This window comes from Salvelinus namaycush, chromosome 32 (genome assembly GCF_016432855.1).
Source record: "Salvelinus namaycush isolate Seneca chromosome 32, SaNama_1.0, whole genome shotgun sequence".
NCBI classification, from domain to species: Eukaryota; Metazoa; Chordata; class Actinopteri; order Salmoniformes; family Salmonidae; genus Salvelinus; species Salvelinus namaycush.
Genome location: NC_052338.1, coordinates 2,344,097 through 2,350,120, shown reverse-complemented (window position 1 = coordinate 2,350,120; position 6,024 = coordinate 2,344,097).

Sequence of the window (6,024 nt, the reverse complement as noted above, 5' to 3'; positions counted from 1 at the left end):
CGCGCATCAAACATCTGAGGTGATTGATTGGACATAGAATGTAAAGTTAATTGTAAGCTATTTACTTGGCCGGAGCAAAAAGTTAGTAACCTCAGAGATTGTTTTGTATTTCATTTGTATAAGAAAACTTGTTTTTATTGCAACCAATATGCAAATGTGTTTAACTTTACTACATAATTTTTTGGGTTTGCACATTTTATTTAGTCAGAAATACTACATTGCTTAAGTAGGGGCTGTCAAATTACACACACAGCAATTATGTAATGTCTCATTATATCTTTGACACTTGCGCTATTAACCACACTATACTGTATATATTTACAGTATATATGTTTATATTTACGCAAGAACATATATAGTTTAGAAACACTCTTTCTCGGTCATGTTATGTCTGGGTGTTCATCTATGTCAGGGGTATTCAAATCTTACCCTACAAGGTCCGGACTACTGTTGGTTCCCGTTCTACCTGATAATTAATTCCACCTACCTGGTGTCCTTGGTGGAACTGGCTTTGAGGTCCAGATTTGAATTTGAACGATCTATGTTTTTTGATACTTCATGTAACAGGTTCCCCTTCATTGTGTACTAACACTTTTTACACATCTACGTCTGTGCATCTCCAATGGTAAAAAGTCCTGACTGTTATTGAAATCTTCCCACTCACTCCATCACAACCCCAACCAAAGTGATTTCTCTGGACTAAATACTGTTGTAATTGAGTAGACAGTAGATTTAGTTAGGAGGATAACATGAACATGAGGCAACACTGTAATGAGGAACTGAATGATACTGCTTCGGCTTCAGCCACCTTTATCACTTGCTTCTTGATTAATACGTTTGTGCATTGATTGTTTTTCCAATGTTTAACTTCTGCAGTGTGTGCGTGCGTGTGTGTGTGTAGGAGAAGGAGCGAGAATGCAGTAATTAACTTGTCTGATAATCATATTGATCACCATTGGCTAATGATAATTTTGGCTTTTAGGGAATATTTTGGAATATTTCAAAGTGGGCTTGATTGTAAATAATGAGCAGTGCTCCTTATGAATGATAAGCTTTCTGGAAATGTAGGTTGTATCCGAAATGGCACCCTATTCCCTATATCGTGCACTACTTTCGACCAACTCGATTTTTGGTCAAAAGTGGGACGCAGACGAAATGTAGACTTCTCCTGCTGGCAGAATGTTTGTAAAAAATAAAAAACATAGACCAACAATTAACGCTAAATAAACACAAATTCTGAAAATAAGAAAAACCTGTCCTCCTTATTGTTATGGGTGGTGGTAGTAGTAGTAGTCAAACCAGCTTCAGTTCATTGTCCTTTGCATCTGTATGTGTCACATTTTCTGAGTTACTTTTATGTCAAAACAGACTCTTGCCATTCACTTTTTATTTAACATTTAACATTTTATTTAACCTATTTTGTGAGGGGAACCTAAAAACTGCATAGGGGTGACTACCGCCACTAAGCCTCCCGGGTGGCGCAGTGGTCTAGGGCACTGCATCGCAGTGCTAGCTGCGCCACCAGAGTCTCTGGGTTCACGCCCAGGCTCTGTCGCAGCCGGCCGCAACCGGGAGGTCCGTGGGGCGACGCACAATTGGCATAGCGTCGTCCGGGTTAGGGAGGGTTTGGCCGGTAGGGATATCCTTGTCTCAGTATGTAAATGTAATAAAATGTATGCACTCTACTGTAAGTCGCTCTGGATAAGAGCGTCTGCTAAATGACTAAAATGTAAATGTTTTGACCAATCATGTACAGTACCAGTCAAAAGTTTGGAAACACCTACTCATTCCATGGTTTTTCTTTATTGGTAATATTTTCTAGACTGTAGAATAAGAGTGAAGACGTCAAAACTATGAAATAACACATATGAAATCATATAGTAACCAAAGTGTTAAACAAATCAAAATATATTTTATATTTGAGATCAGATGCATCAGATGACCTGGCCTCCACAATCACCCGACCTTAACCCAATTGAGATGGTTTGGGATGAGTTGGACCGCAGAGTGAAAGAAAAGCAGCCAACAAGTGCTCAGCATATGTGGGAACTCCTCCAAGACAGTTGGCAAAACATTCCAGGTGAAGCTGGTTGAGAGAATGCCAAGAGTGTGCAAAGCTGTCATCAAGGCAAAGGGTGGCTACTTTGAAGAATACAAAATATATTTAGATTTGTTTAACACTTTTTTGGTCACTACGAGATTCCATATGTGTTATTTCATTGTTTTGATGTATTCACTATTATGCTACAATGTAGAAAATAGTGAAAATAAAGTAAAAACCCTTGAATGAGTAGGTGTGTCCAAACTTTTGACTGGTGCTGTATATAAACACTAGATTGCTGGTGCTATGAATTGTCCATTAAGAGGCTTTGAAGCCACCAGTGGCCAAAAGGAGCAGTCCTCCATAGGACTGACTGGAATTCTACTGTATTTCAGTAAAATGTTTCAAGGACCAAATTACATGTATGTAAGTATTTTCTTGTTGAAGTGGGGACAGTAACATTAGTAAAACATTATTATTTTTTTAAAGACAGTAACATTAGTACTCTCAAAAAAAATTGACTTTAAGCCCTTGTTAGGGTTAGTTCGTTGGTGGCCGTTGGAGCAAACAAAGAGACACGCAGGAAGGCAGGAGAGAGAAGCTATGAAGAGCAGGCAAAAACGTGATTGTGGGCTTTGTTCCAAGCAGAATATTGGGGGTATAGACAAACATTTCAAAGTCGCCCACGCACTTAAGTCTGGTACCATCGAATGGAAGCATGCTATGCTATCTAGCCAGCATTCGACTGACAGACAGCAGGCCGAATCAGGGCAGTACATGCAGGGGACTAATGGTGGTGGAATGCAGCTGGAGCCCAGGGAGAATCCTGTGACTTTGCAGGGGGTTGAAAGTGAGCAGTCGGTGGTGGTGGAGCAGCAGCTGGGGGACGAGAGTGAGAGGGCAGTGGCGGCGTCGGCAGCGGCAGCGGCGCAGGCAACCATTCAGATCGGTGTGGAACCACGTTTGGAACCGAGGGACCAAGGCTGCGTCGGGGCGACTTCAACAAACAGCGAGAGTGATGAAGTCGACGCTGAATTGTCCACCATTGAAGGTCGGGGGAATGCAATTTTAACTGAATATGAACGGAACACTTTATTCTGGGTAAAAACCCTTCAGTGAAACGAATTGACAATAGTCGCACCAGTGTTTCCCGGGTAAGGGAATTCCTCCGCGTTATGTCAGAGGGCAAGACCGATGAAGGACTGTGTTCCCTGGATAATTACAGACGTGTGTGAGTGGTATGGCCAATGTGAAGACCGTGGTTTGGCACCATCCACATAAAAAATTTACCAGGCTGATGTTCGAAGTTTCCTGAATTATCTTCTTCAGTTCATGCCGAATAGTCTGCGGGCTAAAGCCAGTGGAATTAGAATGGTGTTACTCTGCTTGGCAAAGATGGATCGGGATTCGCGGCAGACCCAGACAAAGCACAGTGCGAAATTTCGCAGATGCTGCAGAGATAAGCCGGTTTGTTGAGCTAAGTGATCAAGCTATTCCTTCGGTTCTCAGCGGACTGGAGGTCCGAGCAACCTGCTCTGAGAGACGTAGGTTCGCGGCTCTCATGACCAGCAGGTTGGCCGTATTTAATTGCACTAAAAGATCCCCAGTCACCATGTTCAGTGAGAGGGATTTGTCTGGAAGTAACCCAGGAAAGTGGGGGTTACCAGCTCTGTGTGGCAAGCCACAAAATGAACTATAGCTTCGGGGAGTGCAGAATTGTGATGTTGCAGGAGGAATACACTTGGCTAAACTTCTTTGGGATAGGGGGCGGTATTTTGACGTCCAGATGAAAAGCGTGCCCAAAGTAAACTGCCTGCTACTCAGGCCCAGAAGCTAGGATATGCATATAAGTAGATTTGGATAGAAAACACTCTAAAGTTTCTAAAACTGTTAAAATAATGTCTGAGTATAACAGAACTGAATTTGAATTTGGCACTCTGCAATTACATTGGAAGTTGTCAAAATGATAGCGTCCCACTGATCCGCAAGAAGTTAAAGTTCATTGTAGCAACGCTTCGTCGAATTGTACCGAAGGTCACTTTACTTCCAATGCCGAACTCGGCAAATATCTGACCCACATACTCACTGAGATTACCGTTCGTTTTCCCGCAGGACGTGAAAAAGAACAGTTCTGTATCTGAGGTGATTCCACTCAGATGAGGCCTGATCTGATGTAAGGGAATACCCCCCTGAAATGAACAAAAATTAATGGGAACTTATTGGCACCGTACGAAACATATACACGATGTACAATACCACTCAAATGGACGCCGTTTCATTCTAAACTTATTGCAAATGCCATATGGCAAATGCCAAGTGTCACACAGCAAAAATACAATAGATGGCGAGCTCGCTCCACGGTAAATTTTCATATTGCAAATGCACATCAAGTCAAGACCCAAGGGTCAAACTTTGAAAATTGGATTTTTTTCCCAAAAACTTATCACCACCTTAAAAAGTGCTTTCTGGACTGTTTTTCGAAATTCTTTCGATGTGTTGTGTCAATTATACACGTATAAGAACTGTATGAACATACTTTTGTCATATTTTATTGTCATATTTTTTTTTACTTGTCCATAGGGCATATGTTTTGTCCATTTGCAATATGATTTCATAGGAAGTCAAAAGTCGAAGTCAAAAGTCAGTGAACCATTGCCAAATGCCATAAGAAATGTCCAAATGCAATATGAAAGTATTGAAAGTGCCAAATCAGGGTGTTATGTCCATTTGCAATGTACAATCATAGGAAATCGGTTTCCAAACCCAAAAGTCAGTGAACCATGTCCAAATGTCATTTATACTGCCCAAATGATATATAGCCCTATGTTAAGCCATGAATCAACCTAGATGGTCTATTTGTCATGTATGATGAGGGAGAAGTGGGACTCTGTTGTTTTTTAATGATTTTTTGAAAGAAATACAGCAGAAATGCAAAATTGACTGGCCCGATGAACTCGGGATGGCCGGGCAGTGATAGTGGTTCCTCTCCATCGCTCGATGGTGACATGAGAGAAGTGGGACTCTGTCGTTTTTTAAAGATTTTTTGAAAAACGACCAAAATGACCAGGGGCACCCCCTATTGGATGGGCACAGGTGGGGTTGCTCCCTACCCAGCCGTGGACCCCTTGCACCCCCCTAAAGGCATTAGAAACCATTTTAAAAATGTGCTCCTGGTAACCCATTCCAATCACCAGGCGCCCGGCTGTTCATTTGCAATATGTTTCAATGGGCATTTACCATCACGAATTTGACATGCTAAAAAAAGCTGCAGGAATGCAAAATTGACTGGCCCGATGAACTCGGGATGGCCGGGCAGTGATTCTGGTTCCTCTCCATCGCTCGTTGGTGTTGATTTCAGAATGTCAATTTGGTGATGGTTCATCAATGTTTAAACTTATTGCAAATGAACAAAGTCAGCCAGCAAGTCACCGTCCATCAGTCAATTAGATATCATTCTGACACCAAACTGATACAAACTGACACCACACCCACTTTTTCCAACTAATTTAAAAGCCAACTATCACATATTTCAGAGCAGGCCCAAAATTCACAGCTCCTTCTGTTTAACTTCTTACGGCTGAGATCCCGTTAACGTGATCGATATGACAACAGCCAGTGAAAGTGCAGGGCGCCAAATTCAAAACAACAGAAATCTCATATTTAAAATTCCTCAGACATACAAGTATTTTACACCATTTTAAAGATAAGCTTATTGTTAATCCAACCACAGTGTTCCGATTTCAAAAAGACTTTACGACGAAAGCACACCAAACGATTATGTTAGGTCTGCACCTAGTCACAGAAAAACCCAGCCATTTTTCCAGCCAGAGAGGAGTCACAAAAAGTAGAAGTAGAAATAGAGATAAAATTAATCACTAACCTTTGATGATCTTCATCAGATGACACTCATAGGACTTCATGTTACACAATACATGTATTTTTGTTCGATAAAGTTCATATTTATATCCAAAAATCTTAGTTTA